Below are 26,534 nucleotides of genomic sequence, written 5' to 3'. Positions count from 1 at the left end.
TATAAGTCAATAGCAATAAGGCTGGTTTCCATGCATGGTCTTGCTCTCATGCATGGAAGTTTAGAAGTATCACTGATCCTTACTAGAGAGGCCCGTGGCACCATCTCCCTTCTGTATGTGACAGTTAAAAATGTCCCCAGATGTGGCCAAATCAATGCTCTCAATTAACCAAAAATGGCTGATTTGGTAGGTATGGCTTCAGTTCTTCTGTCAAAGCAAAGAACAGAAAGTGATAGCTAGTCACATCTTTTGTGGAAAATATCCTGACATTGTATTAAGCACTCAGAGTCAATCTGATTTGGAAGGTCCATGGATGATGAGACTTAGGATATACAGAGGTGACCTGTTCTGTTAGACAGTACAGGATGGAGCAAAGGCCAAGTGTATGACATCAACATTCTGGTTTTTTTTAACCACATCATCCCTAAGAAATGAGTTCATACTCAAGCAGTATGCAATGTATTCTCTGTGATCGTGTTTCATAGTAGAAAACACAAATATAGGTTGGCTTAAATATGATTCTTGCTTCCGTTACAGCTTTGTATTTGAGAAAACCCCCCTTAACAGTCATGGCCGAGGTGCCCCTATCACCCAGTCAGGCTGCACAGCCTTAATTTCTGCAAGGCCTTTTCCAACAAGCCAGCCTGACTCAGCCAAAGTGTGTCTCTAGACCTCCAGTCTCTGATGATAGAGACAGAATGGCTTAAAAAGACTTCTATCCGTTAATTTAGCAATCCCACTTCTTGGAATTTATCCTTAGGAAGGAATCAAATATGTATACAAAGATTCATGCATAGGATATTTGATTTCAGCCTGATTTGCAAGAGCAAACATTGGATAAGATATTGAGCAAATAAATTACAGCATTTCCAGATGGTGGTATGCTCAACTTGCAGATGAATATTTTCTTCCAAGAGAAAAACTTGATGATGTATTATTCTTTGAGGGAAAGATTTGAATACCATGGAACATATGATCCCAACTTGGAAATCGTGTGTGTTTTGCCATCATATTGAACAAGCAGGGACGGAACGGAAATGAGCTGTAGTTTGTTGCTTTCCGGGGCTCCTGTCAAGTTTGTTCTTTTTCTTTTCTTTCTTTCTCTTTTTTAAAAAAATCTTATTTCTTGATAGAAATGACATGAATCTATGATTTTTTTTAAAAGTCAGTTTTAGCTGAGAAAAGTCATCTTGTCTCTTGGTGCATAAAATCCTCTGGCCTCATTTAGTTATGATGATGTTCATTCAGGGGACAAGCCCACCCCTCCAGTTTTGATCAAAAGTGAGCTTCGTGCTCTCCCAGCCTGGCTGGATCTGCCTGGCCTGTGCCGTGTATTGGGTCAGTGGGCTGCTGGGCCTTAGATTTCTTCACCTGGGCATCTGATTCCTCCTTGGCTTCTCGGGCCTCCCCTCTGATACCTTCAGGATTTAGGAGCAGAGGACAGAGATAAGGATTGGACAGACTGAGTCCACTGGCAGGGGTCTGGATTTGACAGCAGACTCTCCCTCACATGGGAATTTTGGTTGATAATTCACATAGCACCTCCCTCTTCTCTGACACCGGGGCACACGATTTGCTTGTGCAGGGCTATAAGTCTCTTCTGTCAATGCTCCACCTGGTCTCCCTCAAGCCCCTGGCATGGGGCCGCATTATGTCTTAGACCAGTTCTGGTTTGAGAAAACTGTTAGTCATCCTTCATCCCTACAAACTTGAGAATCAAAGGGCCTTCAACACTCTACCCGTTGTCTCTCAGTGCAAACAGCCAGCCATGATTTCTGGTCCTTTAGTTTTCACAGTGAGTCAGACACTAGACTCTCTCTCTCTCTCTCTCTCTCTCTCTCTCTCTCTCTCTCTCTCTCTCTCTCTCTCACACACACACACACACACACACACACACACACCACACCACACTGCACACACCGAGTGCATTTTGCTTAAGAGGCTGAGGGAACTGTCAACAGACCAGGATCAGACCTGGGAGTTTGTGGGCTTCTGGGTGGAATGACAGGGCTCCCTCTTTTACTTGCTCCCTTGGTTTCACCCAGTCTCTGGAGCACTGGGACCCTGGAAAGCTATATCCTAGATGTCCCAGGTCTGTTGGCATTTATGATATGTGATGTGGGTCCAAGGCCATCTTGTGCATTTCCAACTCAGGCCCCCCTGGGAGAGAAATAAGGACTCTCTGAGGCAAGGGAATACATCCCAGGAAAGTGGGCTGTGCTTAGCACTCACTGATCCTGTTGAGCAAAGCCACGTTCTGGCAGTCTTTCCTGTATAGCTTTAATGAATGTTTGCCCTATAGTCCAGCTGTCTTGGAGTAAGGTGCTAGAAATAGAAATAAACTTCTGGGTTAGTTCTCCAGGAGAGAAGGGAAGCCTTGGCCACAGATCTGATTGGAACCCCACTTGCCTGCCAATGTGACGCAGAGGAAAGGCAGCCATGCTGTCATTGTACTCCTAGAGGCTATTCAAACCCTTTTAGTTTTTACACATAGAAACCAAGATATAGAGAGGGGATGGATGCCAAAGCTCATGTACCTGGATAAGCAGTGAGGTGATCTCCACCAGTCAATTCCACAGATGCCAGGGGAGAGAAGCCTGACGTCATTGCAGCCTTGTGTCCATGTTCCTTAGCCTTTGGAAAGTCTGTTCTCTTCTGGGTGAATTAGATGCTACTGCATGCCACCATTCTACAGAGTCACATATCACTGGAGGGCCAGGATTTCTCATCCCTGGGACCCAAGAGGACTCACTGAGATCTGTAAGGATCCTATGACTGGCTGGGACCCTGGTATCAGAGATGGGAGTCGGAAGTGCTCTTCTGCCCCTCTCTCTTCTCTCTTTCTTACAAGTTGCTGAGGTGCTGAACAGTCGCTGTTGAGGATGCTTTATGGCCATTTTGTCATTCAGGAAGAGAGTCTCAATGAGGGATTTCCTAGATACAGTTGATCTGTGGTCATGCTTGTGAGGCATTTTTTGAAAATTGGGTCAGTACCAACTCTGAATACTGGTGGCACCATTTCACAGGGTGAGCCCAGAACTGACTTGAGTATAAAATGCAATCTGGGCAAGTAAGCAAGTGCAGGTCTATTCTCTGTATACGCTTTGGTGTGATATGAACAGCTATCTTGAATCCCTGCCTCGATCTCCCTACAATGGTAAGCCATAAGCTGTACCTTACAATTGTAAACCAAATAGAACAGCCCTCCCCCAAATTGCTTTGCCACAGCAGCAGGAATAAAACAGGAGAGATACTCGCTCTCTTGTTGGTTCTGGGAGAGCCTGCCTGCAAGGGATGGGTGGTTTCCAAATGAAAGACACAATTGGAGAAATGATTGGGAATGCTGCTATCAATAGAATATCTGAAAGAAGCAGGATTCACGTCATTTGTTTCCGTCTGACTTGGCCCTCATGGGCTCATGGTTTAAATGTTTGTCAGTCAGTCAGCTGGCAGCTTTGGGAGTGAAGAAACTTTGGAAAGTAGGACTTGGTTGAGGGAAGTGGTTTATTAAGAAAAAGGCTTCAAACATTACACCTGTCTGTTCACTTCTGTTCCTGCTCTGTCTATCTGTTCCTGTTGTGTGATGCATGAGGAGACTCCACTGAGCTGCAAGCTTCTGCCATCAGGAACTATGATGGGCTGAAACCCTGAGTCAAAAATAAATCTTTCTCAAGTTGTTTTTGTGAGAAGATATTTTAGAGCCAGGGACACAAAAGTAACAAACATGGGCAGATAAAGTTCCTAGTTACTACACTATAAAAAGGAAACAGAAACATGTGCAGTCAAATTTGATAACATGTTTAGTGTGACCAAGATATCCAAGATACTATTATTTGTACATATTTTCTGAAGAAACATTGTGAATGAGATACTTTACATGTTTAGATGAAATACTATGAATTTAGATGAATGCTATGAATTTCACTGACATTTCAATTGGATAATATGCTGTGATAGAACCATAGCTGGGGTTAGGACAGATCACACCTGGCTAATACAGTCCCATGTGGAAGAGGTTTATTGAGGACAACGGAGACAAGAGGGGAAAAGAGAGAGAAGAGAGAAAAAAGAGGGAGGAGAGGGGCAGGAGGGTCCATTTTTATTTAGACTGTGATGTCACTGCTCCCAGGTGAAGGTGTGAGCTGAACCAAATGTATGCTGGGAATGTATGGCCATTGCCATGGCAAGAGATATGCAGGTCCCTGTCGCCTACAGGTGATGTCACTGCTGGAGACAAAAGCAGTTCCTGATACCCACACAATATATTTTTATAAAAAAATCAATTTGTATTTCAGGTTTATAAAACTTAAAGCTGAAAAGAAAATACAAATTCATTCTCCCCTCATTATGTTTCAAACAGAACTTCTCAAGTTCTCCAATAACTGGACTTTAGGTTTTAACATTTTACTTTGGAATTAACTAAAATAAAGGTTCAGTTTCTCAATGACACTAGACACTTTTGAGCACCACACAGGCAAGTTGTGGTGGGAACACAAGAGGAGACAACTGACCCAGCAATCAAGCACCATACCACCATACCTGGAGTGTGTATGTGTGTGTGGTATGTGTATGTGTATGTGTGTGGTGCGTGTGTGTGGTATGTGTATGTGTGTGGTGTGTGGTGCGTGTGTGTATGTGTGTGTGTGTGTGGTGTGTGTGTGGTGTGTATGTGTATATGTGTATGTGTGTGGTATGTGGTATGTATGTGTGTGTATATAATATATGTGTGTGGTGTGTGCGTATGTGTGTGTGTGGTGTGTATGTGTATATGTGTATGTGTGTGGTATGTGGTATGTATGTGTGTGTATATATATGTGTGTGTTGTGTGTATGTGTATGTGTGTGTTGTGTGTATGTGGTGTGTATGTGTACATGTGTATGTGTGGTGTGTGTGTGGTGTGTATGTGTGGGTGGCGTGTATATGTGTGTGTGTGTGGTGTATGTGTATATGTGTATGTGTGTGTGGTATGTGGTATGTATGTGTGTGTATATATATGTGTGTGGTATGTGTGTATGTGTATGTGTGTGTGGTGTGTGTGTGTGGTGTGTATGTGTGGGTGGTGGGTATATGTGTGTGTGTGTGGTGTGTGTGTGTGTGTGTTCTCTATGAGTGCGAATGGCATTTTTCATTCATTATTACCACGTCCAAATATACAACATCACTTACAAGGCTTTGGATGCTGAAGACTGGTGACACTCCTTGTTCAGGGTCCTTAGAGAATGCTACCTTAAAACTGCCAATGGGAGCAGCTGCTCCCCCTGATGTTATGGGGGTACCATTGCCACCTGGAGTGGGAAGCCTGTTTCTCTCTGGGACCCCCTTTGCTCTTCAGGAGGTTTTAGTGGGACAGAGACAGGATAATGGCTGAAGGCCTGGGAAGGACTGACTGCAAGACAGGACTTTGATGTGTAAAAGGGTGAGAGCAGAAAAGAATCTTAGTGAAGGGAAGATTATTTAATAATGTCTGTGATTGCCAAACTCAAACAAAAGTTACTTTTTCCTAGGCTTTATTTGCCAACATATATTCTGCAAGACTCTGCAATCATCACATTCAGAAATTTTTCCCACATGAAATTTTATATATATATATATAAACTTTTTCATTTTTTCAAATAGATAGCCATGTATTTGAAAATTACTTTCCAAATTCCTTCACTACTGTCTTCTAAAAGTGTTTATAAAGGAAAAGCAATAAAGTAAAAAAAAAAAATTCAAGCCGCACCAAAAAACCAAGTCCCAGTTCTTCCCTTGGGTACATTTTTCACTTGTTTAAAGCACTCGGCATCCACTGGGTGTTCAGTAAAGTTTTGCTGTTGCACATGGACATTAAAGCTTAAGCAAACCTAATCGCAGCAGACACACAGCTAAAGATGAAGCCCTGTGAGGGGTGGGGCCATTGGACCATGGGGGTGAGCAGTGTTGGCTTGGACATAGATTGCCTTAATGGTTATTTAATTTACTGCATGTAGTACTTACAAAGCTTCTCTGACTGTGTTACTCTGGAACCTTCTAGAAGCAAATGCTGGGTGCAGTCGGGCAAAGACAGATTGGCTTTCACAGAAGGGTTAATTATGGGCTGTAACAGACATGTCCCCCCAAAAGGAATGGGGTGTGATCTCTGTTTTGTCCTGTGCAGTCAGACTGAATGAACATGGGCCAATGAAATTCAACCAGTAATCAGGTTAGTGGGCTGAAATAAAGAAATGTGACCTTTATTTTCAAGGAAGTTTTCCTTTGGGGTGAGCGCACAGCCATGTGGAGAGGCCACAGTAAGCCAGGCAGTTCACGTGCTTGTCCCCTTCAGGTCTGGAATGTGGATGTGATCTCTTTCTGGGAGTATGACGAGATCCTCCTGATAAATTCCACAAAGACACTGACTGGTCTTTGATGTCTTCGCAGAGCCTGGAGCAGATCCTGCCTCTGGCCTTCTGAGTCCATTGAGGAAAAGTAAATAATGCTTTGCACGAGCTGGGCTCTCGCTATGCAGTTGAACACAGGCCTAGCTCTAATCCAGGGCAACTGAATTCTTGGATTCAGTTGAGTGGGTCTCAAGTTTCTCTTCCCCTCCCCCTCCCTTCCCCCTCACTCCTCTCCCCCACCGTCAGAATCCTCTATGAAGAGAAAGACACGGTTCAGTGTCTGTCTGTCAGAACCGTATCTGCTGTTCAGGCTGACTCATCTAGTCTGGAGGAGGGCTATCTTCATTTCTAATTGAGGCTGTGGAGTCCAGGGACGAGACCTGACTGACTTGTCTCAGAGATACTTCCTGAACAGTCTTTCTCTCACCGTGGACCAAAGGTTTGGCCAGAGCTATGTAGCTGTCAAGCTCTAGAGAAAATGAGGGGTGTATTTCTAAAAGGGCAGAGGGAAACATAGCCAGAAGAGGCAGACAGGCGGATGAAAATATCAAACGGTTCCAGCGTGCACTGAAGGATCAGATGTGTGGAGAGTAGAGGCCAGGGGACTGACTGCAGGGGGATTGCCAGCTCCTCTGAGAAGCCTTTCCCAGAGGCCTGCTTTGGCTCCTGACGTCCTTGTTCGTGTTCTCTGTAGCCGATGGCATGTATATTACCTAATCACAGCAGCTTTGAAGGTGAAAGTTCCTCTGGTTCATCCTGTTTCCTTCCTTCCGGTTGTGAACATGGACTTACTGTTTGGATGAAGAAATGAAGAAACGGGAGAAATACAGACATAGAGAAGGAAGGTCAGAGGTAATACCCTTGGTTTGCTTGGAACATTGAATGTGTAACGAAAAGCCCAGTGAACCCCCAAATGTTAGGTCTCGGTGATGGCCAGACTTTGTTTTAGGTTGAGCTTCTGTGGTAGGAAGCAGAGAGCCGCTGGAAGTTATTGATCAGAGCTGCTGGCCTCCTGGAACTTGTTCCTCCGACCCTTGGCTACTTTGTCTCTATTTTCCATTCTGTTTTCTCCAAGGATCTTGGTTGGGCACTTCTTCGCCTTGGGTTCCTTTGGCCCACGTTCCCCATGTCTGCATCTTTCACCAACGTTTACATCTTTGCAAGTTGATTCTGAGCTCCTCAGTGCACAGGGTGAGGACTTATTGACCCTTGTGGTGTCAAGTGGGTGTGGGGCTGAGAGGCCACCGGAGCAGCTCTTGGCTGCCCTCTTCTGGGCTTTGATGGATACAGCGTCTTTACATCTTACCTCATGACGTGCGGTCTATAATACTTATATTTCAATTCAGTTTTTTTTTTTCAATTAGAAATCAAACAGATTTGTATCTTGAGTACTTGTTACACTTTTTATTTCATCAGGTGGTATTTTGTATAGGATTGTCTGACTTCCCACAGATATAGTTTTCATTGAAGGAATCTAAGCATTACATAGATGTAAAAAATGCTTGTTTTATTTACTTGTTTGTCTCTTTCTTTTCTTCATTTGAATTGGATTAGCTTTAATCTGAGTTGGAAAGCTGTTGGAGAACTGTGTTTGAACTTTCTTACTATGTAATATATATATTTACAACTCCTTAATGGATCTCTCCAAAAAGCCGCAGCCTTGTGCCTTCATCGATGTACAGAAACTGTCAAGGGCATTTTTAGTATTTATGGATGAGTCTATGCAATGTCCAAATAGTGATCTCGATATCAGGCAATTGCTATTTCCAGGGAACTCCGGACTGTCACGTGGATCAGAAATTTCCCTGATGTCAACAAATGATGGACACACATCTTCGCTGGGCACTTGACTGGAGTCCTGGCTTCACTAGAGGTGACAGAATTACTTGCTTCTGCATGAGTTGTTTTCTGCATGCCAGCGGCTAACTGCCTTTGCATCTTGGTGAGCAGATACCTGCTTCCTTAGATGTCTGGGTAGACGCTGCAATCTTCTCATGGTGCCAAGACTGCCTCTTGCTTTCTGGGGCCCACATGTTAAAATCTTCCCACTTCACCTCATACATATGAATCCAGACCATCATTTTAGACCTTTCCAGACCTCCTTTGCAGAGGTTCATTCCTTGTACCATGTGCTATCTTTCTTCTAAATAATATTTCCGTACTTTCACAAAAGTTACAGGCATCATTTCATAACTTTAACTTTTTTGGTAACACGGAATTTATAATTTTGGACTGCCATCTAACTTTATAGATGTTTATGCCCCATATGTTTCCTGGAATAATAAGATCTTAGTGCCAGGAACTATATCATATACTTGGGTTTTTTTCAGTTCCCAGAACGTTGAATGCCTATTGCTGTACTCAATAGATGAGCAGCAAATGCTGTTGATTGATGGGCTGTTATGTCAATTGCTTCTCCTATCTCTAATTAGTATACTTGACTGATAAATTATTTACAAAAGACAGATTGGCACAGGCCATCATTAACACTTCCCTGAAATATTTTCATGCCTTTAGATGCTTCACAGAATAGACCATCCAAATGGCTCTGTGTGTGTGTGTGTGTGCACAGTGCAAGGGGGAGTCACATTAAAAATCAATCTTTTAATTTGTTGTGGATGCAGGATCATTTCAAAATTTCATTCTATTATTTTTAAATCAAAGTTTTACAGTAGTAACTTTCAGGATCAAATAATTTCAAAAGTCCAGATGAAAATCAGTATACTTCCAGCCCCATAATTCCCTGCTTCCTAGAACTAGCCACTGAACACTTTTCATTGGTTATTTTGACATGACCTTTGTGTCACTGCTAAGTGTGTGGCTAACTTTACGTATTATGTTTCACTCCAGTTATGGCTGCTATTGCACAGTTACTGATCATCCCCGCATTGGCACAGCCATTTCCCACTTGTAATTTGCTCATGCTAATCATTACTGATACAATATCCCATCTACACAAGCACCATTCGCAGCTGTAGCATGATTCCTTCTGTTGCTTTGTACGGCATCAGGATACCCTGGAGTTGGTAACCACTTTGAGTTCTGTCATTACTTCATTCCAAACTGATTAATAGTTTAAATCTCTCCCTAGTACATTAGTTCACATCAGGCATGCAGTCATGTCATTTGGTCATCTTTCTTTCCTGTGCCAATCTGAGTGTTCTCACCTGGACTACTCCCCCTCCCCCCTTCTTTTTTTTTGGTTCTTTTTTTCGGAGCTGGGGACCGAACCCAGGGCCTTGTGCTTCCTAGGCGAGCACTCTACCACTGAGCTAAATCCCCAACCCCCCCTTCTTAACTGTAGTCTGACTTCACAACTAGACTCAAATCCCCCTTCCCTGTAGCCCGGGGACCCCCCTTTCTCACTATCAGATTGATATTCTTATTTCAAAGCTTCCTCACATTCTTTTATTTTTTTCTGGTTCACCTTACAATTTTAGGAAGGTAACCTTTGTTTGTCCCAACAAAACACCTGTGATTGCATGTTTGGTTATTTTTAAAAGAGGTAGAGCCATTCAACTCAATTCTAGAGGTTCAAGAGCCAGGTACCAGCAGCTGCTTGGGCCTCTTGGCTATGAATGGTACAGCATAGTGGATGACATTACAAGATCAACATGTATGAAAAGGAGAAAACATATGGCTATTTTGAAAGCTAGACTGCAATGGAATTGAGTCTGCTTTTTTTTTTTTTAAAGAAAAACAACTTATCCTCACCAGAACCATGAGATGAGCATTAATTGCTTCTGAGAGCCATATCTCCTCAGTGATTTATTAATTCTTACCAGATCTCATCCATTAAAGGTTCTAGCATCTCACACATGGCTGCTCCAAGGATGAAAGTGACTGCCACCTCTTAAGGGACAAATGAGGTTCAAGCCATATAGCAAGACCCTTCACACGTGAAATACTCTTCTTCCACCTCACGTTTAGGCATTTTTATACTCATAGATGTTTTTATCTGTAGCTGTCCACTTCTAGAATAGTTATGGAGAAGTCCAGACTCATTTTGAATCTGAAGAGTTCTGTTTTGGAATGTTCAGAATTGTATCTTTAACTTAATATTGTCTTCGAAATTAGAGGTGATTAGCCCTAACATGCAATTGCTCTGTTTGTTCTGAACATTCAATGTGCCCTTCTAGTTTAGAAACTCATGCCCATCAAGATTGGGAAGAAACTTCTAGATTCTTTTTTTTTTTTACCTCCTTCTTTAATCTTACAAGCTCTCTTTAGTTTAGTTAATAAGCTTAGTTATTTGGTCACATTGGACACTTAGACTGATTCTAAGCTCATGATTACGGATTCCAATATGCTTTATTCTTTCCAAGGAATGAGCTTACCTCTGCTTGGGTTGGGGGAGGGATAGGATGGGAGACTTTGAAAAGTCTCTCTGTGTCTTAAGTACTCTTTCAAATGATTGTTGGTAAATTGTTCTTTGCATCACTTTGATGTTGAGTGGTACCCAGGACTCCGCAGAGCAAATCAGTCAGCTTCTTGAGTTGCTCCCACTGTTGGCTTGGAAGTCAGCTTTCTCAGGTGTGTTAAATGAGTTCTTACTGGCTTATATGTTCTCCAGATCTCTAGATTTTAGCCCACCACTCTCTTCTCTATCATCTCTGCCATTGACACAATGCCTTTAGACAATGTTTCCTATGTTTCCATTGAGCCTTTTGAAGGAGCAGGATAAAACACATCTGTTCTATTTTCCATTGTTACCTGAAACTCTGTAACATTCTCCTCTAGTACTGAGTGATGTGAGGAGAATGAGGACATGCTGTGGCATTTATCTCTAAGGAAATATGAACAGCATTTGCTGAAGTGGTGACAGATGCTAGAGGTTGGCACAGCTGCCTACTAGTCTCTTAGATTGAGACAGAGATCCCTGGGTGGGGGGAGGAGTAAGAGAGACATCTTATGATTGCCAGCGCAAGCCTGGCTTCATATATATATATATATATATATATATATATATATATATATATATATATATATATATAGAGAGAGAGAGAGAGAGAGAGAGAGAGAGTGTACATGCACTCAGGAGTAACCTGGCAATGTTTGCAGAGGTGCTCTGTCAGGAACCCAGCTAGCATATGTAAGAGAGCAGCATGGGACCATTGGTCATTAATCCTCAGACAGGGAGCAATGCCACAGCTCCTGGAAACTCAATGACTCCAGGCTTTGACTTTGAAACTAACCAATACTCTTTTATTTTTCTGAGTGAAAGCTGGGTAGGGATTGTGGCTGTAGGAGTTATTGTATCTCTGGGCTGATGGTTATGGGTGTTAAGATTTGTAATTTGCTGAAATGGCAAGGAAAGACTTTTATATGAAAGCCCCCTATTAGTCCCCAATGCCAAGAAAGGAAATTAAACAGTATATCGTAATCACACGGCCTTTCCTCCTCCAGTGCTTAGAATTTACAACTGCTCTGAACTTCTACTGCTCTGTGACCATCAGAATAACTACTGAGCACATGTCAGACTCCAAGCGCCCACTCTCAGTAATTGGCATACATCCTCTTATCTGATTCATACATAAAAATGTATAAAATAGACATTAATATCATATACACAGATACTCTAAGAATCCTTAAGTGAAAAACAGCAGCGTAGCAGTGAAAGGATTAAGAAGACGTGTAAGGACTTCATAGTTCTTCATATACATACTTCATTCAAGTCTTGAGTTATATGCAAGCTGTCCTCCAGAAGCTCACGTGTTTGAACACTTGGCCCCACTTGGTGGCACTGATTTTGAAGATAATAGATGCTTTAGGAGGCCTGGACTATTGAGGGAAGTCTATCATTATAGGGGCTACTCTTTTTTTTAAATAAGCTTATCCGGGTTCTAACTAGTTCTTTTCCTAGATCTAGGACTACTTACATTTTGTTTTTGTTTTTTGGAGGAATATGGAAGATTTTGGAACTGCAGCTAGGGAAGCCTTAGAATGCTGTAAGCTATGCTCACAGAGTTTCATGTGGTGGTGGTGGTGGTGGGGAGGGGAAAAGACTTTATCAGAAAGGCGGCTTGAAGCCCCTTCTATGCTATATTATGGTAGAAATTCTGCCACTGTCCTGAAAATTTGAATGAAGCTGATTAAAATGTTCTGGATCAATTTTGTTGGGTAGTGAAAATTCCAAGACATCCTTGGATCCAGGTTGTGGCTTCTTCATTGCTCACTGCATTTGCTGAGACTTAAAGTGAGAATTCCAAGCAGAAAGATATGAGATGTGCGCAGTTTGGCAAGGAAAGGTGAGTGGATGTGGCTGGTATCTGACGTTGCAGAATGGGTGCCAACAAGTGGCTGTAGGTGGGAAAGAGATTAGGGCCATCGAAGAGAAACTGTGTGCTTTTGCATAGGAACAGTAGGAAATGTTTCTTGAGGGTAGACCCCCCCCCCCAACCACTGAAGGCTTCAGCTCATAAAAATAAAAATTCCCTTAAAAAGAGAACCTGAACTTCTGAGAATGCCAACTGTACTGGCTGGTTTTGTAGGCCAATGTGAAACAAGCTAGAGCCATCAGAGAGGAAGGAGCCTCAGTTGAGGAAATGCCCCCATGAGATCCCACCCTAAGGCATTTACTCAATCAGTGATCAATGGGGGTGGACCCAGCCTCTTGTGGACTGTGCCATCCCTGGGTTGATAGTCCTGGGTTCTATAAGAAAGCAGGCTTAGCAAGCCCTGGGAAGCAAGCCACTAAGCAGTACTCACTCCATGGCCTCTGCATCAACTCCTGCTTCCAGGTTCTAGCCCTGCTGAGATCCTGTCCCAACTTCCTTCAGTGATAAACAGCAATGTGTAAGTTTAAGTGTTGGTCGTGGCGTTTTGTTGCAGCAATAGAAACCCCCAAGTAAGACACCAACATAGGGGTATCCTGCTGAAATGGAGACTAAGGAAAGGAAGCCATTTCCAGATTCAGCCGTGAAGGCACAAAGGCACTCGATCCTTGGAAAAATTGATGTCAAGTCTTTTCATCCCTTGCCCTAAAGGATCAACATCCGTTCCAGCAGAATTGGGTCACTGCCTTGCCTGCTATGGATGTGCAGATTGAAATTTATGCAGGATCACTTTGTTTCTCCCGTCCAGGCTTGAGGCAGAGTCTCCATAATTGGTGGGGCATACTGTGAATTTGTCATGCCTTTAACCATGGAGACACAAGGGAGTCTTGAAAAATAAAATCATCTCCTTGAGTGTCCAGCATCAAGTTCCGGAAATAAAAACCCTCTTCCAAGAGGAAAACATTGAATTAAATGATGAGATTTAATTCCGGAATAACACTCCAAGGGGTGTTCCAAAGCAATAAAGCAGAGAGAGAGAACTATGAAGTGAGTAAAAGGTGAGGGATACGGGAGCAAGGGGGATGCGTGACAGCTAGTGTGATTTTTGTTTGGCCCGTGGGGCATGCCCTGCTGACAGCTGATTCTGGCTGTGCTCAGATATACCATGGAGACCTGGCAGGGCCAGCTGTTACTTCTGAGGCTCTGCCTCAAGTGCTGGTTATACCTAGAACCAGCCAGTTTGGGCGGCCATGAAAGCAAAGCTAGGGGGTGTTTCCTACACTTGGAAGACATCAACATCTCCAAAGCTGATTCGAATTCTTGCCTGGTTTCATTCTGTGCTTCTAGGCAAGGGCAGCATTTTAGAGATTTAATAACCAACAAAGGAAAGGCCCCGAGTTATTTGAACAGATCCCAGATTGATCAGAACCTCTTAACTAAGCAGGCCACCGCGTGATTGATAGGGAGAATGTGGGTCCTGTCATTGACATGGGTTTAGTTCCACCTTAGATGGTGTCTGTCTTAGGGTTTTACTGCTGTGAACAGACACCATGGCCAAGGCAAGTCTTATAAAGGACAGTTTAACTGAGGCTGGCTTACAGGTTCAGAGGTTCAGTCCATTATCATCAAGATGGGAACGTGGCAGCATCCAGGCAGGCATGGTGCTGGCAGAACTGAGAGTTCTACATCTCTGAAGGCTGCTAGCAGAATACTGGCCTCCAGGCAGCTAGGACGAGGGTATTAAAGCCCACACCTCTTAATAGTGCCACTCGCTGGCCCAAGCCTATACAAACAACCGCAGATGGCTCTTGGAATCTACCATAGCTGCACACCTTTGAACATGTTAGGGCTTTTATGGGGCCTCACTGTCCTCACGTCCATACAGAATGATGTTTCCTTGTAGTCACTTTGGCAATGTATTGCAGCTCTCTATCACTGGGAAGCAAAGCCCAAAGGCTCAGTGGGCCGAGCAGATGTCTCAGTGCACAAAGTGATTGCTGCGTAAGCAGAAAGACCTGAGTGTGGAGTCCCAGTAAAAAGCGAGGTTTAAAACCCCAGAGTCTCACGTGAAATCAATCCCCAGTGCTTTCAGGAAGGAAGTAGAAACAGGTAGATGAGGTTCCCTGGTTTCCTAACCTAGCAAAATGCAACACTCCATAGTCAGTGAGAGACCCTGTGGCCAGAGATGATGTAGGGAGCAGTAGAGGAAAATACCAGAAGCCTACTTTTGTCTTCCATGCATGCACGTACAGGTGAACATGTACAGATACGCATACATGTACAACACTCCTGTTCATACACATGTACATACACACATACACACACACACACCACACCACACATATGCACACACATAACACACAGACACACATACACACACATACACCACACACAGAAACGCCACACACATATACACCACACACACATATACACAACACACACACATACACCACACCACACTACAGACACACATACACACATAGCACACACATACATGCACACGCATGCACACATATATACCACACACACACAAACACCACATACATATACACCACACACACATACACACACAGACACATACACACCACACATATACACCACACACACCATACTAACACTACACACATGCATGCACATAACACACACACATACATACACACAGACACACATACACACACATACACCACACACACAAACACCACACACATATACACCACACACACATATACACAACACACACACACACCACACTACAGACACACATACACACATAGCACACACATACATGCCATACCACACTACACACACGCATGCACACATATATACCACACACACAAACACCACATACATATACACCACACACACATACACACACACACACAGACACATACACACCACACATATACACCACACACACCATACTAACACTACACACATGCATGCACATAACACACACACATACATACACACAGACACATACACCACACATATACACCACACACACACACCATACCACACTATACACATGCATACACATAACACACACACACACACACACACACACACACACACACACACAACCAGGTCATCCATTGTAGGTGGCATACACCTAGTAAGTAGAAACAGCTTTGTACAGATGACAGATGACCAAATAGAAGTACAATCAGATCTGTCAGCTTTCTGACAACTTGATGGAGACAACTTACTGATTTACTTCATGTAATTGAGTGGCTGGGTTGGGGTAAAGTCAAAGGTTGCTGGAGTTAAGAATAAAAGAAGCTACGGTCAACCCAGTGTTTTATAAACTCACCCAGTATAGAAAGAGAAATTAAAGAAAGGTGGCGTCAGCAGTGGTGAAGTTCTCTGCGGGATATGAAGTGATTAGAGGCTGGAGAAGTCAAAGTGAGTGTGAGAAAGCTGCGTGAAGTAACTTCAAATGGGGTTGCTTGTTGCACAATGAGGCATGAAGGAGAAATGACTTGGGAGAAACAATTACAGAAGAGCAAATATCTCTGTCCCAACTCCATACCATGAGGCTCGGGGTTATGGAGGGGAAAACTATTACTCGTGCTTGAGAGGCCTGTGGAACAGGGAGCTGATGTCTGGGGTGTGCAGGGAAGAGGTGGAATTGAAGGGGGATTCGTTGCTGAGAGCCTGGCCTCTAGAGGGGTCTGTTCAAAGGGGGTGGGATAAGATAAAGTGTGGGTGGTGTGGTTTCATCGGAGATTGCCTAGGGAGCATGGACACTCTGTCTCTATGACAACGGGACTCATGAGGAACCGTGGCGACCCATCATGTCACCGTGGTGGGATTAACTCTGGATGGCTGCCAGAGGATGCTCATCAACTTAAAGAGCATGGCCCAGTGTTTATCACGGAACTGCTCAGTGTGTGGCTGACAGGACTGAGAGGTGAGGTGGGCCAAGATACTGGTGGGTACCTCACTGTTTGTATTTATAGGTGGGACATGGGGATGGCTTGTATCTTAGATGGGGCATCACAGCTATGTCTAGGTGAGATTCGTTTGTGTGTGGGAATCCTTGGTGGGAAGAGAAAGCCTTGTCATCGACTGAAGGTCCAGGCAAGTGGTTCTCATGGTTACTGTGTGACATTAAAGTGTTCTACTTGGGAGCAGTGCATAGTCTAAGACTACATCAGTGTCAGAAGTGAAGTCCTACCTCAAGCTTTCTGATTTTGATGTCATTAACATCCACTCCACTACTTTGAAGGAAATGAGATGGCCTGTTATATAGAAAAGAAAAACAACTGAAGGGAAAATAGAGGAGAATGGAGTTGGTGGGCTTGTTAGATATACCAGCGATTTTTGTTTAGTCATTTTTTTTTTTTTTTAGGAGAACGTCTCTTGTCTAAGCTTCCTGGTAGGTACAGAGAAATTCAGCCACACTGCCATGCCTGAACAATTGGGGGTGAAACAGTGGAGGGTGGTGCTGTCGTGCCATCATGTGCTCTGGCAGAATGCTTGGTGCTTGGCAATCTAAGAACAGAGGAAGAGAGATAAGGGGCCCAATAACTCCCAGCTGACCCTTACAGACTGTAATGGATATAGCAGCGCTCTCCAATGTCTAAGTTCTAAGCCCCTAATCCTGTGACATTATGTGGAAGTAGGGACTGTATGGGTGTAAATGAGCATTTGTTTCCAAAGGAAATCAACATGAATTTAGGCATGGCCTGAAGCCAATGGGCCATCTTTTTAATAGAAGCAGGACCGAACGATTGGTGGCTCAGAGACACAGGGAGATGACTGTGAAGAGGGCGCAGGCGCTGGAGTGACGCTGTGCCAAGCCTGCAAGGCCAGGAGCTTTCCTAAGGTGGTAGAAGCAAGAAAGGAATATTCTCTAGAGCCTAGAAGGCAGTGTGGTGGTGCGGATACTTTTGACGTTTGGCTTCCAGAATAGTGAGAGAACACAAATTCTGTTATTTTTAAGCCAGGCAGTTTTTGATAACTTGTTATGACAGCCTAGGAGTTTAATTCCGTGGAGGAGATCTGGAGCCTGCATTAGCTGCTGGATTAGCAGAGGTCTGGATCAAGACAGGCTTCGGCTGAGTGCCAACTTGTTTCCCACAAAGGATAGGAAGGGTCTCTCTGGGTTCCAGGACTGTACAAATGCACCTGCCTCTCAGGAAACACTCTCCTCACCCCTAAGGAGGTCATGTCACCAGCTACCAGGAGATGAAAGCTGTCCTCTTACCTAGGCAGGAGAAACCCTGAAGGACTGGGCACTTAGCGCCTAGCAACGTAGCTTGAAGGTAGTTCCATTAAGCTGGAAAAGCTACAGATGCGTTAGCTGGTAAGTTCCTGCTTCTTCCTGCTACCTGGAGGGACAGGGGTCCTGAAAAATTTTAGATCAGATGTCTAAAATAAGAGTGACTTTTTGGTTATAATTAATTCCGCGCCGTCATCTCAGGCCCCTTCATGTCGCAGTGAGAAGCAAAAAGGATTTTGTTGGGAGCCGTGGCACAGCTTCCAGCCTGTGAAGAAAGCATCGTCAGGTGCCAACATGTCCTGCATGTGATTAATCGCTAGGCTGTGCCAGCTTGCCAGGGTGAAAGGGAAGACGCAGACTAGCGGAGTCAGGTGGACTGGGACTTAGGTAAATTACATAACTGTCCTTTGCATTCAGATCCATTCCACTTCCACCTGCTATTTTGCTGAAGGGACGAGTGAGATCCACAGTTCAGGATGCTGCGGTGTGCAAAATGCTAATTGGTTTCTGTAGCCAGTAAAGTGGCACAGAGGCTGTGCCTCTCCGGAGGAGGAAGGAGGGAGGCTGCCTCTCAGACTCGGAGCTAGGAAGAGTCTAGCTGACTCAGCGGGCCCCTGACAAGTACACATCCCTCCTCCTGGCCCTCCTTACTGATTTCTATCATGGTCTTTCTCAGTGAGCAGTGGGAGAATCCACAACAGCGGTGTATGTGTGAGGGCCATAACAAAGAGGATCAAGGGTTTGTCTAGACTGAGGGATGCTATTTTAACAAGTGCTTCCCTCTCTGGAGAAGTACCATTCTGAGTCTCCAGTAGGACACTGGAGATTGGTCCCTGCACAGTGGCTCTGAGCGTGGCACTCAGCAGCTGTTCAGAAGGCTTTGTTAATTGAATTCAATCTGTGCTACATCCAGCTTGTGGCTACGATCTAGCCTTAGATCACGGAACCTTGCTTCCCCCTCACTCCTGGTTTCGTCTTGCCGCTAGACTAACCATAGCCTCCTGGAAGGATGCTTTGGCACTCTTGGAAGTTCTCTGGACGGATGTTGCTATGATACAGTCTTGCAAAGTGCAGACTGCTCAGAAGTGAGGCCAAGTGCTGTTTAAGTTGGGTACGTAAAAGGAAATGCTGCATTGTGGGTCGCAGTTGTTAGACAATCACAATATTCTTTTGTTTTATTTTTCTTGGATAGTCTATGTATTTACATTTCAAATGTTATCCTCTTTATCCCCTCTCCCATCCCCGTCTCCCTGCTTCTATGAGGATGCTCCCACTCCCACCCACCCACTCCTGCCTCAACACCCTGGCATACTACATTGGGGAAATGAACTTTCATAGGACCAAGGGCTTCCCCTCCTATTGATGTCTGACAATGCCATCCTCTGCTACATGTGCAGGTGGAGCCATGGGTCCCTCCATGCATACTCTTTGGTTGGTGATTTAGTCTCTGGGAACTCTGCGGGGGTCTGATTGGTTGATATTGTTGTTCTTTCTATGGTGTAGATAACCATAATATTTGTAAGAGAGATGCTTTCATAACACTTTGTGTGCATGTATTGCACACAAATCATTCACATATCTATCTGTATATCTACTTATATAAAGGGGTAAATAGGTAAATATATATGTGTATATCATTTATATATACCTATATATCTATTTGCTAATAATTTAGCATATATATATATATTATATCTGCTTATGCCCATCACCAATTATATTGACTTGAGAACTTGAGGGGGCAGAATTTTAAAGTATCTCTTCAGAATATGTAAAACTCTTGGAATGACCCAGATGCTGGGATGGAAGCCATAATCCCTGTTATAAGAACTTGTACCTCTCATGGTTTTGTTAATTATTTTAGAGTTTGTATTCCCCCAACTTATTCGCAGTATTGTTTTGAAAATTATTAGCTGTTCATAAATATCGTACTAGTTTAGTTCATAGGCACAGGGAACTTAACCTTGTTAAATTGTTGTCTTGATACAGTTCAAGTTCTGAAGTTGGACAGAAAGAGTTATTTGGACTGGATGGACCCAGCTTACTATCAAAGTCAGGGTGCTAGGCCCAGAGCAGACAGAGCAGCACATGCCTCTCACACAGTGTCTCAGTTATGTTTGTAAAGGTCTACAGAGTAAATGCCATAAGGAAAGAAGGAAGAAAAGGGAGTCTGCAGTAGAAACCAGTATTAAGCTTAGTACACAGCAGACTGTTGTGTGCCTTTTCTAGGGAGATGAGAACAAACGTCTCTTCAGGTCAATAGGGCACTAGTGGCAGACTAAAGCTATGAGCTCGCTCAGGTTGAGATTAGTGAACCAGTGTATTCACTGAGGTTACATGCAAATGCATGGGCGACTAAAGGCAGACCATCATGGACAAGCCCATACCAGCTGAGAGATGACTCATAAAAGCTGCATCCCTGGTCTCCCACGTACCGCTTGGAACTATCAGGTAGTGCAGTGGTCATTTCCGTTTATATAGTGTGGAAAAGGAGACTTGTGAATCTTCTTTCCTGAGCCTAGTCAGTTTGGTTTACTTTCCAAGAAGCAATGATTCAATCAGGCAGAAATAGCTACACAGGCATTTTAACATTTAAAAGATTAACACATTGCATTTGAGATGAAACTATTAGAAATTTATTGCCTTTTTGTGTCTGATATGTATCCTTTTATATACCATTGGGGACTGAAGCATGTATGGAGACAGCAAGTTCTGTTATTAAATTCTATTCCTTCTTGAAGCCTTGATTTGGTAATCACTCTCAGAAAACCAATTCTAAGCTTCCAGTGGACTTGTTCCACCTATCCTTTTGGTTTTAAAAGCAACTAACTCAAACTAGCAAAATAAGAAGAATTTTTGTGAGCCACTAGGAAGCAAAAGGCTGCTCTGTGAGTTTAGTGATAAGGACACACATGGTTGTTGAATTACCAGGTCGGTCATTGTCACCACTCCCTGTACTGGGAAGAAAACAGGCATCTACTTCTCTTATAGAGAAAGAAGCCACAGTGAGAATACTCAGTGAACTTTTCATACCATAAGGATTCAAATCCTTCCTGATTGCTATCAGACTTGGACTCCTGAGTTCATTTATCATTTGACCCTAATATGTGGTTAAGGTCTACCCAGGCCAAACAACAACTGTTGCCATTGGCAACTCTTTATAGTTTGGTAACGTTAAATGGTACTAGTTAGTTCTCTTCATCGTAGAGATAATCTGGAAGCCTGAGGAATAAGTTATTTATTGTGCCTTTGGCAAAAACTCTTAAATGTCACTTCTATTCCTTTAATAGATAAGAAGTATTAGGCTTTACCTTGGCTAAATTCATACCACTAGTTGGTAATAGAACACAGATTCCAAGCCAGATTTATCTGACTCCAAAAATTGAGCTTTCTTCAATATTCCATTCTTCCTCAGTGGGAGCTTTGAGACAACTCCGCACATCCCACTCTATGTCTCCCTCCCTCTTCTCCCCATTTCCCAACATAACTTAGCTGATAGTGGGCACCAGGGCTAAAGAGGGACCAAGTCATCAGCTTTGTTGCTGTTAATGCTCAGCATATGTTATACTGCGAGGAAAATATAGACCTCTGGAATGCTAAATCTTTGACGTCCTGGTCTCTAATTGTTATCCTTGTATAGTACTAACCTCATCAGTGTTTCTTTCTGATAGTGCTGAGGCTTGAACTCAGGACCACCTTCATGCTGGGTAAGCACCCTACCACTGAGCTATAACACGACTCTACCCTTACTAGTACAGTACCATCTTTCTTTGTTCATTATTTCCACTCAGGTAATACATTCCACTTTGATTGGGGAACATAAATATTGGAGTTCTACCCATAATTTTGCAAAGAAGTCCCCTTTAAAATGATTGGGAAGCCCTGGGTTCGGTCCCCAGCTCCGAAAAAAAGAACAAAAAAAAAATGATTGGGAAGATTAGGGTAAGAGCAGAAAGTGAACATTTTTCATATGTAATAAAATATTAACCATGGTGAGGTAGAAAAAATCATTGTTTTAACTATTATCATGTCAGAGAGAGGATATGAGGATATTTAGTAAGGCTAAGTGGTTTGTCCAAGGCCAAGTCTAGATCGCTAGTCCATTTTTTCATGTTGAGATTGCACTTGTTCAGTTTAGAGGTGTACTCAGCCATTGTTCTGAAGGGGTTTATTCTTCCCAATATCTAGAGACATTATAAAACAATCCCGTTATGTCTAGTTTCCTTGGGGAAGGAGAGATGAATTTAGACTTGAACTACAAGAGAAATTGTAATAACATTTGTTGTCTCCTCCAAATTTTGTACTCATAATTGTGATGTACAAACGTTTAATTAATGCTCATAATAATGTTGAGAAATATATCTGCCACCAACTATTAGCAGTTAGGATTATCAGATAATGTGTCTGTTCCATTCAAAACTCTGAGCTAAAGGATTGTTAAAGGCTTGTGTGGACAGTTTCCTGTGATCAGAAGGGAAAATGTTGGTGATGCTGGCTGTTTGTGTGTGCTTTCCCATTTAGAGAACTTGCTCTGCTCATGTATTGAGGACCAGGGAGGCAGGAATTCCCAGGCACAATTGTAAGACAAAGAGAATGTTAATTCCACTGAGTAAATATCATAGATACCCCTGTCTGGAATCTTTTCTGAGCTGCATAATATACAGTCTTTCAAGGTATACCTAGGAGCTTTGAATTTAGGTGTTTATAGCTGTAACCCACTTAAATTAGGGTATCCTTCATTAGAAACATTCCTTTTCCCATCTCTTTCTTGTTTCTTCACCACATGTCTTAGGATGTATTTCCTGGGAATAGACTTTGACTTGGAAATTCCTATGCAAGAGTTTTATTTGAGAATATATGCTTTAACATTATCTCTAAAGATTTGAGGAAATGAATGGCCAATTGAAAATATAAGCATTGGGAAACAGAATAGTTCAAATTTCCTGGAGAATTTCATCAGGAAGTTTGACCTAGATTCATGGGACTGATTTACTGAATACAGACTGACTCTTAGAGAGCATATGACTAGGGTGGGCAGTACTCAGAAAGGAGGGTATCTATGAACTATCAGCAGTCAATTCTTCTGGAAGACAAGTAATAATTAACTGAGTCCCAAAGGGGTGTCTGGACATTACAGAATAGCATCTACTGACATTTTGTTCTTTCTGTGATCCACTTTTAAATAAATTATAAATTCTTTTAAATTTACAGTGAGTGTACCATAGAGAGTGATTACAAGTAGAGCAATGCCTTATAGCACTGCTTTGTTCTTGGGCTCATATAATATACTTACTATACTAATAAGAGAAGCAAGGAAATGATCATTGACTTAGAAAATATAGTGTCCTGGAGGTGATACTTTACCAGAAAAGAATCATCACTTAACTGCACCTTCCTTTTGTTCTGTTAAATTATTTCTGGGTCACGTGGTGTCTTAGTTAGGCTTTTACTGCTATGAACAGACATCATGACCAAGGCAACTCTTATAAGAACATCATTTAATTGGGGATGGCTTACCGGTTCAGAGATTCAGTCCATTGTCATCAAGGTGGGAGCATGGCAGCATCCAGTCAGGCTTGGTGCAGAAGGAGCTTAGTGTTCTACATCTTCATCTGAAGGCTACTAGCAGAATACTGGCTTCCGGGAAGTTACGATGAGGATCTTAAAGCCCACATCCACAGTGACACACCCACTCCAACAGGGCCACATCTCCAAATAGTGTTACTCTCTGAGCCAAGCATATACAAACCATTACATATGGTATGAATTAGAACAAGAGGACCTAGAGCTGTCTGTCCATTGCCTCACCTCTTTGCTGTAGAGTCTCTTGGATAAGAGGAATGTGATCTTATTAATATTTTGTAAGCCTTTGGGATAGTGGTCCTGGCCAAGAGTCTCTCAGCTGTGGTGGTAACCTACACATGGACTATGTGTTGATTTCCTTCATATTATTCTTTCTTCTTCTTATAGAAAGGGATCCATTGTAATCTGTATGTCAAAAGTGGCTGGCTCATGATCTTGAAGTAGGGAACCATACAGGAAACTCACCATTGGTCTTTCTGGATGGCAGCTTGATTCTGTGGCAATGGTTGTAGCTTGAGCAGCCTCAGGGAATGGACTGAACACATTTTTTATTTCTCCCACTATTACCAATATTTTCACTTCTGTTGTGATAAATCTTCTATTGATATTTCAAAGATCCTAAGCAAAGAGATGAACAAGCCTTTGGCTACTGTCCATATTCTTGCCCTGGGATGCTCCTCTATTAATACAGAATAGAAATCTGCCTCACAGGGAAACTTCTTTTCATCAGTCTTTGATGTACAAGAGGGGGCAATTCACGTAGGCCGCACTTTGTCTTTTTCCGTTCCACCACTGGTCTTAAGAAAACCTTTATTTTCCTTTTCTCCCCGACCTTGTTGTGGGTCGGTGCTGAGGATCTGGACCAGAAGCTTGTGCTCTCAAACCTCATTAGCATCATGTTGCTTCTACCACTTGCCAGATTAAATTTGTCTCAACTTATCTTATGGTAAGATCCTAGCTCATGATGCAAGTCTCTAGCTGCACCACTGTTTGATGTCTGTGGTTTTATGGTCCATCTGTACTAATATTTAAGAAGTTGCTTCTGGAATTCCTCACAGTGACAATGGGTTACCACATATAACTTTTCTGAGTTGTGAGAATAGCCTTTCTCAGACCCCAGAGGAGATGTTTTGACAATTATATTTCTTTTTTGACTGGTAGCATATGTAGGATGCTATCTATCATACTCCTGAAAACTTTCCCAATGTGGTGGTCCTTTAGGTTTTAGATTTGTTTTCTACAAGATTCAAGACAGTTGCCATATATTTCCCATCCATTTCCATTACTAGGCCACTGATCCAAAGTGATATTTTGTAGAATCCTAAGAAGATCTATGTTGCTTAAGATTATATTCAGAGAAAGTGAAAATTTAGCTGGCATAGGGTAGGACCATAACTGTACCCACACATGGTACTTGGTAAAATTCAATGCTTTGCAGTGGTAGGACTGAGGTCTCTGTTTCTTGCTAATATTCAACATGGACTGCTGTCACTTCCGTGGTGTGGTCTTCAGTGCTGGTTACATGATCCTATCATGATATGGTGGCCAGCATAAGAGTCTCTTGCTGGGGTTGGGGATTTAGCTCAGTGGTAGAGCGCTTGCCTAGCAAGCACAAGGCCCTGGGTTCGGTCCCCAGCTCCGAAAAAAAGAAAAAAAAAGAGTCTCTTGCTACAGGATGCCATACTGGATATTATATAATATAATACTATCACAGAGCTGAGGGTGGGAGGAAACAGTCTCTAGATCATACAGCTTGTGTAGGACTTGCTAAGGGAGAGTATTAGAACATCCTTGGACACTGTGAATTTTGGCTGCTGAAGTTGGTTGGCTATTCAAAAGTCCTATAGCCCCTGTCAACTCAACTGTAGGATGTAGAGCACTCCTTGAGTGGTCTTCCTGATTCTCTCAAGGTTAGTGCATACATAATGCCATCAGAGATAGATAGAGAGAAGTTGATTCATTTTATATAATAGATGCCTTAGGGCTTTAAGGCTAATTTTTTTTGACAGAAACTTGATTGCAAATAGATGTTGAGGGGAGATATTCCTCTCAAGTGACCGAGATTCCACTTATTAATACATCTATTCGGTCAATCACTCAGCTATTCATTACTTCATTTACCAAGTACTCACGCATAGCAGTAGACCATCCCTTATCACTGACATGATACTTTAGAATGGAAAATTACTTAAATTATTGTAAGATGCTCTTATCAGTGATGGAATTGAAAAATTCAGACAGGTTGAGTAATTTATTCCAAGATTTCAGTGCTTATTTAAGACAGGATTTAGTACTATAACCAAGAGTCCAGAAAGACACAATGGGCCCAGGAAAGACAATGACATGGTATCTTAGCATAAGGTCTGGAATAGATGACTAATTTTAATTTAATAATTATCAACATGCTTATTATTTTTCTGCTGACAATCCAGTGGCACAGGGTATAGTCTTTCTATCCATATTTCTCTAGATAGTTGGATGCTATCAGGAACATTTAAACAAGTAGTTCTCATAGTCCTGGCTTTGATTTAGTTTGAGCCAAGGGGAATAATTTAGATCTAGGAAGTTCCTCTTCCAGTTAAAATCCAAAATACAGGCATGAGAACACCGGTCAGTGAAGGGAAAAGGCTAGCTTGTCATTAAAGCCAAAAATCTGGGAAACAGCTTCTCCCACTATGTGTGAAGCCAAGCTTTTGGCCAACCTTCTGTCTAAGCTGGCAAGCCACTGCCAAGAGGCTGTATACTGGATTCTCCTCAGCTTTGAAGGTTGGGTAGAACACATATTACCCCTGCCCCCTACCCCCACCTGCACAAGCTTAGTTTTCTCTTTCTTCGGGAATTAAGTAATGCACCTCTTTTGCTAGTACAGTGCTGGGAAGCAATCTGACTGCTGACACACAGCCCAGGTTTGTTCCATTTAATTCATATCTGAGTACTGCCAATTCTCAACCTTGCAAGCCAGTCAAGAGCACTATACTCTTATTACCACCAAGGTGACATTCCTTGGCTACTGGCATCATGCCAGACATTAATTCCTGTCCCAAGGAAACCATTCTCCATAGACAGGACAGGTTGTTAGAGAAGAATTATTTC

General features: G+C 42.8%; 1 protein-coding gene across 37 annotated transcripts in view; it reads left to right on the top strand.

Annotated features, from left to right (window-relative positions):
* Positions 1-6,734: 6,734 nt before the first annotated feature.
* Positions 6,735-26,534, top strand: part of LOC148004800 (uncharacterized) — a 95,580-nt gene continuing 75,780 nt past the window's right edge. For 20 of the 37 annotated variants that reach the window (XR_015625548.1, XR_015625561.1, XR_015625560.1 and 17 more), the window contains exon 1: positions 6,735-7,211. The gene's annotated coding sequence lies outside the window, so the exon portion shown is untranslated. Of the gene's footprint in view, positions 7,212-8,129; positions 8,233-16,399; positions 16,545-26,534 lie in introns of those variants that run through there. The other 17 variants (XR_015625543.1, XR_015625552.1, XR_015625553.1 and 14 more) reach the window with 8 other exon arrangements.

The sequence above is a fragment of the Rattus norvegicus genome, chromosome 7 (genome assembly GCF_021556685.1).
Source record: "Rattus norvegicus strain SHRSP/BbbUtx chromosome 7, alternate assembly SHRSP_T2T, whole genome shotgun sequence".
In the NCBI taxonomy this organism is placed as follows: domain Eukaryota; kingdom Metazoa; phylum Chordata; class Mammalia; order Rodentia; family Muridae; genus Rattus; species Rattus norvegicus.
Note: the sequence above shows the minus strand (reverse complement) of the source record. Positions and strands in the feature narration are given on the sequence as shown.